At 38.8% G+C, this 15,141-nt stretch overlaps 1 protein-coding gene across 15 annotated transcripts in view; it reads right to left on the bottom strand.

The window, feature by feature from the left end:
• Positions 1–12,862, bottom strand: part of BANP (BTG3 associated nuclear protein) — a 261,969-nt gene extending 249,107 nt beyond the window's left edge. For 4 of the 15 annotated variants that reach the window (XR_008914963.1, XM_056810651.1, XM_007477281.3 and 1 more), the window contains exon 1: positions 12,651–12,851. The gene's annotated coding sequence lies outside the window, so the exon portion shown is untranslated. Of the gene's footprint in view, positions 1–12,650 lie in introns of all 15 variants that reach the window. The other 11 variants (XM_056810626.1, XM_056810630.1, XM_001376517.5 and 8 more) reach the window with 8 other exon arrangements.
• Positions 12,863–15,141: the final 2,279 nt, after the last annotated feature.

The raw sequence follows: 15,141 nt of genomic DNA, 5'->3' as shown, positions 1-15,141 counted from the left end.
ATTTACAATTATGACAAAAATGGACATTAACAACTAAAGTCCAAAGCAGCCAAAATAATAAGGCAATGAATGACATGGCAACTTCTTGCCATCGAAATCTGATCTGTGACAAATGACATGGCAACTTCTTGCCATCGAAATCTGATCTGTGACAAGTTCCAGAAAAGAAAGCTTCCACAATAATTAGGTTTGGTCTAATGTTCCCATTCAAATGATGTCTCATGTTTTCCAGAATGCCTGTTTAAATACCTGGAACAATTTACACAGCAATCAAAAAATCTGTAATGGCAAGTCACTTCTACTCTGAATTTTCCACATATAGACCTTCTTGTGAACTCTGTCTCTTTCTCTGAATATAACTGGTCTACTGTTTTGTCTAATACTACTTTAAAATCCTCAGGAATTGAAGGCATTTTCAACAAATCTCAGCTTTTAGAAACACCTTTTTTACTTTGAAATGCTTATTTTTAAAAACCATTATAAACTTATTAAAAAATTATTATCCTGAAGGGAGTTTAAAATTTTCCATTTTATGATTATTTTTCTTTGAACCTCATTATTAGGGCATCATCAAAACTTCTCAATAGCATCCTGATATTTAAAGAAGTGTGACTAGGTCTCCTCCTTTCTCCATTACTCACAAGACAAGTATATATTTCTCTTCTTTACAGAGAAGATTGAATTAATTTGTAATGTGAGCTTCCTCAGGCACTTTCTCCTTTAACTCCACAGTATCTTATATTTATCCCATCCCCTTTCCCCTTAGTATCAAAGAAAACACCTTCTCTCAACAGAGAGTGTCCTTCCACCTATACCCTAGATCTCATTTCTTCTTATCTCCCCTGGGGCCTCTGAATCTCAATGATCCCTTTCCTCTAGAGCATCTTAAATATTTCACTTTCCAACTTCTTCCTTATTGTCTTCAGACAGGTGCCAGTTTTCTCATTTAAAAAAACTAAACCCAGACATGACCTAATGGCCTCATCAGTTACCAACTCTCCTATTTTGAGGGGCTCCCAAACCCCTAAAATATAGGGCTCCTATCTCCACTTTCCTCTACTACATACGAATCATAGGATTTCAGATCTGAGAGACCCCAGAGATCATCGGTTCCAAGCACTTTTTTATTTCATGGACCCCTTTGGCAATCTGGTGAAGTATATGGCCCCTTTTCAGTATCTTGTTTTTAAATGTGTAAAATACATACAATAAAGTAAAACAATAATATTGAAATATAGTCCAAAAAAGGTCAGAAGCAAAGTAATGATACTAAAAAAAGAAGTTTTCTTGAGAAAAGCATTTCTTTTTTAAAAATTTTTGTGTTTTTTTATTAGCTACAAGCGTTTGTTTTGTCTCTCACCTCCCCTACCATCAATTAAAAAGAAAGGGGGGAAAAAGGAAAGGAAAACTAAGCCCTGGTAGCAAATATGCATAGTCAAGCAAAGCAAATTCCCACATTGGCTATGTCCAAAAATGTATTTCTCATTCTGCATTTTAAGTCCATCCCTCTCTTGCAAGAGGAGGTGGGTATAGGTAGTTCACCTTATTATTGGCCCATTAGAATCACAATTTGCCATTGCAATGATCAGATTTCTCAAATGAAAGAGAAGTTTTTAAGAGAGAATACATACCGCATCTGGTGACCTGCCAGATGTAGGTATAGGAATTCCTATACACTACCTCTTACAAGAGGAATGGGCTCAAATTGCAGAATGAGATACATTTTTGGAATCAAAAAAACCTTGGTTACAGTGGAATTGTTGGCTATGGGAGGGAGGATGGAGGAGAAGGAGAGGGAAAGAACATGAATCATATAACTGTGGAAAAAAATATTCTAAATTAATTAAATATTTAAATAAACAATTTTTTAAAAAAGAGCTTGGCTAAAAATTGGCCTCAGACACTTACTGGCTGTGTGATCCTGAGCAAGTTACTTAACCTCTGCCAGTCTCAGTTTCCTCAACTGTAAAATGGAGAGAATAACAGCACTTTGATGTATGGATAAAATGAGATGTTTGTGAAGTGCTCCACAACACTTAAAACTCTAATAAATGATAGAATGATAAATACTATTACTATTATATCAAAAGGGGAGGGGGGGGGGAGTCAGGCTTGATTTATGCCAAAATGCAAATAGTCTCCTCTATTAAAATGCAAATTCTGGGCTTAATGGATAGAGAGAGGTAATCTAGAAAAGGAGGATCCTGGGTTAAAAATCTGTCATCAGACACTTCCTAGCTGTGAGACCCCTGGGCAAGTCACTTAACTCCAATTGCCTAGACCTTACTGCTCTTCTGTCTTAGGACTGATATTTTCTATCAGGACTATCTGATTATGTGTTTGTCTCTACAACCACCTCTTAGCACCTCACCTTGCCTGGCACATAGTAAGCACTCAAAATGCTTATTCATTCATTCATAAACATGTAACAAGGCCATGTTTAATAATGTTTGAGAAAACAAAGAAGCAAGTTTTTACAAACAATATTCTATAATAGATCACACATATTTACAGACGCAATCGATTTGAAAGGTGTGCAGTACAGTATATACAATTCCATTGTGCTTGGTCATTGACAATAAAAAATGTGACTACGTGGAACAAAACATGGCCCTGAAAACTCCTCTAAGTCAACAGTCATTAAGACTGTTTGTTAATTGATTTTCACAGAATCAAAGAATGTTAGATTTTCAAAAGGCCCTACGAGGTCATTTGAACAAATCTCTACTTGGAGAACAATACCCTTGCCATCTTTGTGAATCCTTACTGATTCTCTGATTCTGGATCCAATATCACTCTTACCCTTGAGTCAGGTAAAAAATCATATATATATATATATATATATATATATATATATGACAGACAGACAGACAGATAGACAGAGACAACTAGTTAGAGAGCACAGGGCCAGGATCCCTGTGAGTTCTAGGAGACACTTCTTTCCACAGTGACATCTCACTAATTAATTACTAATTAATTACTCCTTCCCTACTGTATCTAATTAAGACTACTCTTTGTATACAACTAGTTGTATATTGTGGAGAGCTTTGGGGTGTCTGTCATTTAAAAAATTAAACATGCCCCCAACAGCTTTGTGGATCTACAAATTTAAGAAACAGCCATCATCAGTGCCTTTTTCTAATGAAATGATAAGTGACCTAAGCAAAATCCCCAACATCCTCTATAGACTTCCTTCTATGTGACTAGAACCAGTTAGGATCCTCAGTAGTCAATTATTTGGATCTATAATAGCAACACTTATTTCCACAACTTCATTTTAGCCACAAAAATTATCTCAGAGACTTGGTCAACTACAAATGGAATGCTTAATAAATCTGTGGATTATCCAAAGCTGAATCTTTCATGTGCAATTTTCTATTTAAAAACTAATACTCAAAAACTATATCAAAAATACAGTCATGGATGGAAACAGAAATTGCTACCTACTTTGATCAGGAAAGTCACTCACGATCTCTGTGCCTCAGTTCCTCATCTATAAAAACAGAAAACCTAACCTAGATCAACAAGTACTTATTAAGTGCCTACTATATGCCAGGAACTGTGCTTAAGACTGGAGGTGGGGGTGGGGTGCAAATATAAAGAATGAAACAATCCCAACTTGTTATGACCTCTAACAAACTTTTCTAACTCTAAATCTATGATCTTAAATCACATACCTGCTCAAAAATATTCAATATTCTTCCAATGACTACAATATACAATTATAACTCAATCCAGCATTCAATTCAAAGTCCCTCACAATCTAATCCCAGCCTTCTCTCCCATTCCTCCCAGATTGAAATTGTCTACTTTAGACAGGCTTATTCACTGTTCCCAGAACAGTTTGTGTTCATTGCTTTTACATACACTGTTCTTTTACCTAGACTGCCTTTCCCTCTCCTCTTGGTCTCACCTTAACTGTCTAGCCATCGTTAAAACTGCTTGTGACAATCCTTGGAGAAATGAGCTGAGTAGTGAGTGTAAATCTTACTTCCTAATTAAACTCATCTCTGACAGTCCCAGCTCAGAATCCTCCCTCCCAATTCCTACTGCACTTATAAATCTACAGCTTACATCACATTGTGAACCACTCACTTATGTGCCTGTATCTTGTCTCCCCAACTGGATTGAGAGCTTCTAGAAATCTTGTGATTCTTTTTAGCTCCCACAATTTCTTCCTATCCTCTCACATAGGGTAAAATCAATAAGCATCTATTATCAGCTCTCTTTTTTTTTAATACAGTATTAAAAGTTCCACTAGGGTTAACCTGGAGTCCATTGACTTCTGGAAGGAGGAAGATTTCAAGAGGCCCTTTAATTGGTTGGTTAAAAAAATATATATTTATTTTCACTAACATCTAACTGAAATTGAGTTATTTAAAAACATTATTCTAAGAAGAGTCCCTAGATTTCAACAGATTGCCTAAGGGACCCATAATACAAAAAAAGATTAAGAACCCCTAGGCTAGACATATAGTCATTTGAGGTAAAACATTAACCTCAGAATTCAGACACTCCAGAGATGCTAGCACATTAAACCACTTAAAAGTCATTATCATCTCAGTGTGAATTAACCTATTAGCTCTCCTCACGGCGGATAACTTTTTGATAAAGGGAAAAAGATAAGAAAGACCCAGACACAACCCATGGCTCCAGAAAAGCAGGCTTTGACACCTAAGGAACAACAAAAATTCTCCCCTGGGACCTGAGGGGAGAATAAGGAAGAGGTACCCCCCAAGAGGAAAAGGGGACTACTAAAAGAGAAGGAAGGAAATGAAGGACAAAATTCACTTACTTTACACATTGCAATGAGCTTTTTTTCTTCCCCAGGATTCTAAATATCTTTTGAGAAGTCCTTTTTTAAAAATCCCTTCTCAGAGTAGCTAGGTGGATCAGTGTATAAGATCTACAGAGAGGGGGTTCTGGGTTCAAATTTGACCTCTGACACATACAGATATATTTGGGGCAAACAAGCAGTTACATAACTAAGTGCTCTGGAAATATTATCACATTGAATCCTCACAAGCTTGTGGGGTACGTGCTGTTATTATTACCATAATATAATTGAGGAAATTGAGAAAAGCAGAGCAAGGTCACAGATGCTAAGAAATGTCTGGGGTCAGATTTGAATTAAGTTCCTGAATTCAAACTGGAGATCATCTCAAAAGGAAGGCACTAGCACAGAGGGGGTTCAAAAACTGGAATCTCTCTCTTATGACACTGGCTAAAAGGAACTTTTTAATCTCTTAAAAATCTGGTAATATATTGTTTTCCACAATAGAATATTAACTGCTTAAAGGCAGAGGCTTAATCATTTTTCTAGCCTTAGCAGCTAGTATAGTTCCTGGGTACTTTGTAGATGCTTTAAAAAGCTTGTTGGTTGATTGAAGTATAAATCTTAAAAGTAATGTGCAAGTACGACCTTTTCACCATCTTCCTGTTCTGTTAATCCTACCCAATACAGGTAATAATTGCTTCCTGGAACCATTATGGGCTTATTCTCTTTCACATTGATAACAATTATTCAATTCATCAAATGTTTATTAAGTGCCTCATTTGAGCAAGGCATGCTCTAGGCACTAGAAATATGAAGAGGGGGGGAAAAAGGGCCCAAGTTTACAATCTCTGGGGAGGATGGGACATACATGCAAATAACTCATCAAGGCAAAAAGTGATAGGGGCAAAGAAAAACAAACGTGCTTAACATTTGGAAAAAGAGAACAATAAATTTTCTGAGGGTAAGAGGAACCTCCTATATCCTAAAGAGATCAAAGAAAGAGAGGACAGTCTGACATATACAAAAACATTAATGGGAGTTTTTCTTCATGAGGAAGCACTGGAAGTTTAGGGGGAAGCTGTCCATTGCCTGGGTAAATGAATGAAATAAAGGTAACAAGTTACTTTAAGAAATGCTTTAAGAAAGTGGATGGCTTCAGAGAAATCTGAACACCAAGAACAACTTATACTATAACAACCATTGTAAAAACAATTTTGAAAGGCTGAAAACACAATGACCAACCACAATAGTTGATGAAGAATGCTAGCTGCCTCATTCCATGACAGGGGGGAAAAATTAAAAAATGCAAAATAAGACCTTTAGACAAGGCTCAGTTGGGAATCTGTTTTGTTTGGCTCTGCTTATTTGTTGCTAAGGGTTTGGGGCTATTTTCCTCCCAGGGTTTGGGGAAAGGGCCCAGCAACAAATTATCAATTGATAAGCAGCCAAGTGGAAGGCCCATCACCTAGCTGGATGGATTTTCAAAGACCTAACTTAGGTTTAGAAATACCTACTATCCCGGGATCAAGTGTGATATCCATCTTTGTCGGTATCTAATCCTTCATTAAGCAGAGATAAATGAATTTGTATCTCTCATAATGATTAGCACAGGGCTGGCTCTGAGCATAGGGGCTGAATGTTTTGATGGTAGTCTAAATAGCAAAGCTAGGTTTCAAAAGTAGGACCTCTGGCTTTTGGTATCTGCTTCATCAGTTCAATGTCAAAATTGAATGTATGAAATTGTCCTACTGGGGGAACTACCAATAGTATTCCCTAAGTCTAAAAAAAAAAAATTAACTCTCATTACAAATATTAGCAAATTCCATTTCTAGTTGGAGAAAATGTTTAATAATGTTCTTCCTTAAGTATCATGACAGATTATATGTAGTAATTTCTTTGAAGATGACAAAGTAGTTTATCATGCAAGAAAGAATTCATGTTCACAAGTCACAAACTCTCACTTTTCCACATTGCCTTCTAGGATTTTTTTTTAATTAAAACCTATTTATCTCTGGATAATTTGATTTCTTACGAAGCAAAGGAGGTAAGCTTTATTTAAAATAGAAAAAAAAAAAGTCAATCGTTTGTAACTGGCTGCAGAAAAATATGTGAATTTTATTATCCTGTGCATGGATGTGGATGAATAATGTTTCCTTTACTTAATTCCAGGACATCTGATGTTCTAAATAGCCCTAAAGATAGTGAGAAGCAGATGCCAATCTGCTTTCCTGTCAAATTCATTAGTTCAGTCCAATCATCCATGATGCTCCTTAGCACAACTGTAAGTTTAGTAGCCCAAGTGGACCACTTCCTTTTATTGTGACTTTAGTTTCTACCCCTGAAATACAGCTGACTTGCTAAATCTATGTGGTTTGTTATTAGGAGGGATTAGAATGGGAGAGACATGGACATAGGCCTCAAGAATGGCCAAATATAAATCATGACTGCTGGAAACTTTAAAATACCTATAATATTGATGGCAGGTCCACATCATCACTGCTTGTACCCTTTGCACCAACACTATCATCAGGCCTCCCCACTCCACCATAATAAACCAGCAGCATTAGAAAGGTTGAGAACCACTGTTCTATATAAACAAATACAACAAGACCATTTTCTGCAGAGGAGGTAGTGAATGAATAAACAAATAGAATGGTGGAGTTAGTTTGGGGATGAAGTTACAAATGGGCTGAGGAGTCTTATTTTAATCTGGTCTTCAAAACTCGTAACAGGTCAGATCTAAGATCTTAAAATGAATTTAAAAGGCTTTGATGTAAACTATCAAAACAATATTTTGAACAATGACTCCCAGAAGCTTTCAGTTTTATCTTAAAGCACTTCTCACACATTGCCAGTGGTTCCAGTATGTACACATATTTGTTTTCTACTCTAGACTATGGCCAAATTCAACCACATAAGCATGTGGCATTTGCTCTTCTTTTTCTTAGTCTGGACTTCATTTTTCCTAATAAAATCCCCTGAGACAAAAAACTTTAAGGATTAAGTTCACTTTTAACTACATCCTATCCTTCTTGGTGTGCTATTATGTGAACACTAGGCATATGAAATGGAAATCCAAAACAAGAGATCTTTATTTACTATATGTGCATTACACGTGGTATAGAGTATTTTTTTTTAATGTTTTAAAGTAGTTATTGACCACAAATGTGTTTGCTTTTATACTGTCATGCTTTGGATTCAAACACATTTATAAAATTATAAAGGGGGAAAGGGAAAGATGAGTGACCTAAAAGAGTAAGCAGCTTTTAAGAACACTATTTCTTATTTAAACAGTAATTTTAGGTGGTAATAATAACAGTAATAATAAGCAGTTTATTCAATACCATTATATTTATCCTACATTTCCAGAGATGAATTTGAAGATACAATTCAAATATATATATATATATATATATGTTAAGCATCTTCTACTATGTGAAAGGCACTGTACTAGGCACTAGGGATACAAAGACAAAAAAATAAATAAATGGAAGGGCCCCTGCCCTCAAGGAGCTTACATTCTATCAGGGAATACAAACAATGAAGTAGGCTGAAGGGAGCCAAAAGGTATGTAGCTCTAACTGAATTTGGAGGGCTTCTGTATCAGTTATAATAATGTAACTAGAACCAGTTTATGTAAACCTAACAATTTTGCCATTTATCCCTAGCATCTAATACACAACAGCCACAATCTTGAAATAAAGCAACCTTCTCACATGTAACAGATTATAAAATGGAGTACATAAGCACATGTGACTTAGTAACCAGTTTTAAGTAAAAATAGCTAACATAGTGACAACAGCATACTGGTTGACTTAATGGTTGGCTCATAGCAGCTAGGTACAGTGGACAGAGTGCCAGGCCTGGAATTAGATGGATCTGGGTTCAAATCTGTCCAGACAATTCCCAACTGTGCGACCCAGGGCAAGTTACTTAAACCTGTTTGCCTAGCCCTTACCCTCTTCTGCCTTGGAACTGAAACTTATTATTAATTCTAAGACATAAGATAAAGATTGAGAGTTTTTTCAAATGTTGTAATAATTACCTATGTGTTTGTCAAATAACTGGCTTCTTAATCAAGAACTGGTTGTGTAGCAATGGTCTGTGCTGTTCAACAACAAAGACATTTAAGGTAATGCTTCAGGTAGCAACCTCAGAATTATAAGTCTCTCAACATTAGTATCAGTAAGCTGATAAAAAGCTAAGAAACAAATTTGTGCCTTAAAAGTTCTGCTTTGAAACATTGTGTTCCCTGTTAATCATTTGATGAATCTTGAATTTCTAAGTTAGGCCTTAGGAGATGGCAGTTATGTGACCAGCAAATCCCAAAGTCACCCTACTACTTACTCCTAAGGCTCAAGCTATCTGACCATCAGAGTTGCTAATAGCTGGCACAGAGATGATCAGGAAGATCATGCAACTTGGGACCACCAGAATTCCAAGAATGTCCACCAAGTTTCCTTTATATTGGAAGAAAAGAGGCAGAAGAACTTGTCATAATAAGTTTGGCTCCAAATTTAACTCCCCAAGTTTCCTTCACAGTAAGTCCCCTTACAAAACTACATTCCAAACTAGTCTCCTGGTTGTTCCTGAAATTTCTGACATCTCCCAGTTCTGTCCTATGTACTCAATGGCCAAAATAAAATTAATCATCTCTTCCTGCTTAAAAAAAAAAAATCTTGATTCCTTTTAAAAATCTCCATTCTTTTAAGGTTGAAGTTCAGGTTTCTCCTCTTCCATGAAGTTCTCTCTTCCTCGAAGTTCTCTCTCCCTCTGTTCCATCCTCCCCAACTGAGAATGCACCCTCCTTCTCAAATTTTCTTAAGACACAGGTCTCCTTTGCCTATTTTATTCAGTCTTTTCTAATCTATGTCACATCCTTACTCCCCATCCCAAAAAAGGCTAAGTTCACCCAGGACAGAAATTGTCACCTTTGCATCCCTACCATCTGGCAGAGCCTTCCAGATAGTAGAAATGTGAACCATCTTTACTGAATTAAATCTCACTTTAACAGAAGACTCTGTTGGAATGCATCTACTGCTTCTGTCTAAGGATACCTATATTAGGAATACTAGATATCTACATCTTCACTATTCACATAAATACTTAAGACACTAGTTAGGTTACAATGCAAATTAGGTTGTTCAATCTTTGTCATGAGGCAATTATGCAAAACTCTAATGTGAAAGTCAAATGAAAGGCAGCATATTTCTTATTAATGTTTCCCTCCTCCACACAGACCACCAAATTGTTCCAAAGAGACATCCTCTTTCCTGCAATAAATTCACATTTACCTTGAGTTTTCCACCTACATGCCCATCCTAAACCCTTCTACTTCACTCTCTTGGGAGGCACTTGTTTGACTTAATATAACTGTTCCCAAGAGAGCTGACCAAGTCAAAGCTCAGTCAGAGTGAGTTATAATTAGGCCAAAGCCATTATTCAGATCACTTCTCACTTTGAAAAAAAATTTTTTCACAATGGATTGCAAACCTAGCCCACATCCATCCCACAAATATCTTTCATTGCTATTATAAACAAATAATAGAACGTTGGTTTGTGTATGTCTGTCACAGTACAAGTCAAAGCTGTAGAGACTTCACAATTTTTTTAGCTACAGCAACTGGAAACAAAAATTAAGAGAAACTACAATCCACATTTATGGAGTACCCAAAAAAATCTACTCAAAAGTATTTGAACATTAAAACACATCTCAAAAATGCTTATGTTGTGAGTGTATATGTCTGAATTTTACCCCTGCTTTCCAAAAAGGAAAAAAATATATATTTTTAACCTAACCAAAGCAAAAACCAAGGCTGAGATTCAAAAGGTCTAAATCATTATCCCCCAACATAGTTTGAGATGAGGCACAAATTCAGCTATTCTTTTTTTTTTTAAACCCTTATCTTCCATCTTGGAATCAATACTGGGTATTGGTTCCACGGCAGAAGAGTGGTAAGGGCTAGGCAATGAGGGTTAAGTGACTTGCCCAGGGTCACACAGATTGGAAGTGTCTAAGGCCAGATTTGAACCTAGGACCTCCTGTCTCTAGGCCTGGCTCTCAAACCACTGAACTACCCAGCTGCCCCCCCCCCCATTAATTCTAATGAAGAAAATGGACTACTGCACCCTACAGATCCTTCTACTTCTAAAACTCTATTGCTTTTCTAAAATTACAATGGAGGTTGTATCCTGCTTTCTTTCCTGAATCAAATTAAACATATACAACCAGTAACTCAAAGACCTGTGTGGAACAATGATAAATGTAACAAGTTTCTTTATACTTTAGATTAATATTGTTAAGATAGCTCAGTGAATTGAGAGCCAGGCCTCGAAATATTTTTATCCTTTAAATCCTTAAACCTTTATGGCTCTTCTACATTGATTCCAAGATTTAAAGACATTTTTTAAGATTTGTTCCAACTCAAAAATAATGCATCAGCATAAAGTCTAGTACATTCAGGATACAACCATAGATTTTAACCCTCACGTGAAGCTACAAAAGGGTTAAGATAGCAATCTACAAAGTGAAAACTGAGCATGACAGGAAAAATCTAGACACCTAGAATTCACACCTTTTAACACAATGTCTCATTACAAATAGTCCTGTTGAGCTCCACAGTATTAAGAAGTTATCCCTTTTCCAAAAATATTGTAGAATCCTTCATCAAGAACTGCCAGGTTATCTTAGAGCTCTGTTAAACCAATATATTAAATATCCCCCAATCTCAAAAGTGCCACAGACACCAAAACTCACAAAAAGTATTCTGACAGTATACAGATCAACAGTAGCTCAATAATCACAGAATCAATCAATAGTCATTTCACTTTCAAGTATTTAATTTCATAAGTCCTGATGTTTTTATAATGTATCAGAATTCCTTTTCTAATAAAAGCTTACAAAGGCAGTGGGGGTGGGGAGCAAAGGCGAATGGCTAAATTGGTCAGAAGCATAAAAAGTTTTCAGAACATTTGTTTGCACAAGAAAGAATAGAGAGCTTTGGAAATTTACAAAGGTGAGTCAGACAGACGGACTGTTAGCAATACAGAACAAATGAAGAGAGCTGGAAAAATTCGATTATCTTTATGAATGGGAAGGAATGAGGGGATAAGGATGGGGGAGGGTAATGGATAATTCCCCAAAATTTTTCACAAGTCATTTCTACCCAGGAGTGAGAGTGGGGGTAGTAGAGTGAGGAGATTCCGTTTTCCAAAAGAAACAAACTAAGCTAGGGGAACGGATCTCGTATTCAGGCTACTATTTCCCAGTTGAAAGGCTTCGGGCCACTTCGCTTCCCCCACTCTGAGCCTCAGTTTCCTCATCTGTAAAGTAAGAGTTCCCTTTTCCAGCTGGGTCCCAAGAGGGAGATCTCGCTAGTGGGGGTCTCCTGCTCCGTCCCCAGGCCTGCCTCAGTTTCCTCATCTGTAAGATAGAGGCTAAGGCTTGCCCCTTGCAGAGCCCGAGAGAGGCCGCAGCGAGGGGCTCCTCCACCCGACGAGCCTCAGTTTCCCCATCTGTCAAGGAGGGGGCCGGTCTTTAGGCGGCGGTCGCCTGCCCCCACCCCAGCCCCGGTGTCCGCGATCCGTGGGACGCGGGGGCCCGAGCGAGGCCGCCGTTGGCGGCGGGACCTGACCGGGCCTGCGCTCCCGCTCCCACTCCCTCCGGTCCGGGGGGGCGCGGCGAGGCCTGGGCCCAGCCCGTCCGGGGCTGAGGCGGACGTCGGGCCGGGCGGTGGGAGCTGGAGATGGGCCCGGCCAGGCCGGGAGAGGAGAGCAGGGGAGAGGCGGGGGAGGGGGAGATCTCGCTCTCGCTCTCGCCCCGCGGGAAGGGGGGGGAGGTGGAGACGCGACCGGCTGCGGGAGCTGCAATTACCGTGTGGGCTGCGGAATTCTCGTGGTGTTTGTCGGGGAGATGCGATAATGGCGTCCGTCCTCGCGAGAGGAGCTGCTGCAGTGCGCAAGCGCCGCGATTCCCTTCCCCCGCCGCGGGCGTCTTCCCAAACCTGCGCAGACGCATTACCCCCACCCGCCCGGAGAGGGAATAGGAAACGACGCGCGAGCGCCGGTCTCGTCCCTTATCTTCGTGCGCGCGCTTTCACCTTAACCTGATCCCTCTCCCTTTGGTCACTACTTCAGTCAGGGCGCATGCGCACCGCCTCCCTAGCTCATCTCTTTTGGTTTTCTAACATACAAGGCAAATCTGTGCACTCAGCTTCCTTACTTGATTGTGCGGGAAGACTATGGGAGTCATTTAACTGGATCTATTGAAGAATTTGGTTTATCGACTTGTTTATTGTCGTTTTCCACTTCCCACCCCCACCCCAAAGAACCAGCAGGGGATACTACAAATCCCAGGGAGCGCTGTTCCGACCACAAGACGCATTCTGGGAGTTGTAGTCAGTCAGTGCTATGATGTTGCGAGGCATGCCGGGATTTGTAGTACGGCCTGCCGGCTTCCATCCCGGCCCGTTTTCCCCGCCGCATGGAATGCTGGGACTTGTAGTTAAATCGATTTAGTCAATAGGTCTCTGGAAGGTGATTTCCAGTAGTATTTGCCTCTGTGCCTTCTTCCAACAATCTAATTAAACTTTTAGGTGCCTTATCTGGAAGCGGACTGGAGATCAGATGACCGAAGGCCTTTCGTGGAGATTCCTCTTTATTTATGAATTTATCTGTAAAGCTACCCCTCCCTGGAATTGACAACCAAAGATTTCAGGATTTAGAGCTAGGACAGCCCCCTCTTTAGAGACCACCCAGCCAAATTTCCTAATTTGACAGAGGAGGAAACTGAGGCACAGAGGTTTTAGAGGAGGTTCAAAGATTATATGGACTAGATGACCTCGCAATTTTTTAATCCCTTACCTTTTGTCTTAGAATCAATACTGTGTATTGGTTCTAAGGCAGAAGAGTGACAAGGGCTAGGCAATGGGGGTTAAGTGACTTGCCCAGGGTCACACAGCTGGGAAGTGACTGAGGCCAGATTTGAACCTAGGACCTCCTGTCTCTAGGTGACCTTGCACTTTTAAAATTTATTACAATATTAGCTAGAAAAATGCTCTGCATTTTTCAAAGGCATATGTACTTCTTTTGCCCTCAAAACTATCTGTAAGTTTGTCCGTCTGATGAGTTTTAATGTTTAAAAAAAAATTTTAAGAGCCCCGAAAAAACAGTTCTCTCTTGGTTTGCTATATGAAATAGAGTTTACTTTTCATATATATTTGTTTGTACACTGACTCTCGTAAAACCCATAAACTCCTTGGGTGGGGGGGGGGGGTTACCTGTATTTTATCTATTTTTGTATCCCTGTCACTTAACAAAGTGCCTGGCACATAAGTAGATTTAATAAACCTTGACTGATTGATGACGGTTTTCTCATGTTGTTTATCTAATCCTGTCTGTGCAAACCAACACATTTCTTTGCTATGTTTTCCAAGAACTATGAGTGTAAAAGAGAAAATGGATTCTTGCACTTTTTTTTTAAATGGCATTCCCTATTCTTAAGGATCTTACCATCTAATAAGAGTAGTAGAAAAGCTTTAGAGGCAGTTGGGTGTATAGGTACACAGAGTGCCAGGGCTGGAGAGAGGAGAACAAGAGTTCAATTTGACCTCAAAGTTCCTAACTCCAATTGCCTAGCCCTTGTAACGCTTCTGTCTTAGAATCTATACTTAGTATCAGTGTTAAAACAGAAAGTAATTTTGTTAGGGTTTTTTTTAAGTTTTTGTAATATCTGTAAATACATAGTAAATACCTGTATTGAATGAGATTAAAGGGCATTGCCCTTTCGATGGGCAGAAAATAGGGTCAATATGGGGAAGTTTCACAAATGAAATCAGTGGCTTTTCTTCACTACCCAGCTGGAGTCCTTTTCTACAAAATGCCCCACTGATTCCCCCAGTAGTTAAAGCTCTTTACAAAGTGATGACAATGGTTTTTGTCTTTGCAGCCCTAGCACCATGTACAATGCTTTATACATAATAAGCATTTCATACTTAAATGCTTGTTTAATGGAATTGCAGAAGAGATGGGGCTTTCCCTTCTCATTTCTGCTGAGTCTCCAGATGTAGAATGAGCCACACATTTTCAGGCTGGCCAATGTGGAATTTGTCTTACTCTACTAGGCATATTGTTACAAGGGCTTTATTTTATTTTATTTTTTGAGAGAGAGACTTCCTAGCTGTGTGACCCTGGACAAGTTACTTAACCCAAATTGCCTAGCCCTCACCCCTCTTCTGCCTTGGAACTAATATTTGGTATTGAATCTAAAAAAGAAGGTTAGGTTTTTAAAAATCAATTAATTGATTAAATAATGGAAAGAAAACAGCATAAGCGAGATCAGCAGAAAAAGCCTTCAAAGCTACAGG

Source organism: Monodelphis domestica, chromosome 1, assembly GCF_027887165.1.
Source record: "Monodelphis domestica isolate mMonDom1 chromosome 1, mMonDom1.pri, whole genome shotgun sequence".
NCBI lineage: Eukaryota > Metazoa > Chordata > Mammalia > Didelphimorphia > Didelphidae > Monodelphis > Monodelphis domestica.
Note: the sequence above shows the minus strand (reverse complement) of the source record. Positions and strands in the feature narration are given on the sequence as shown.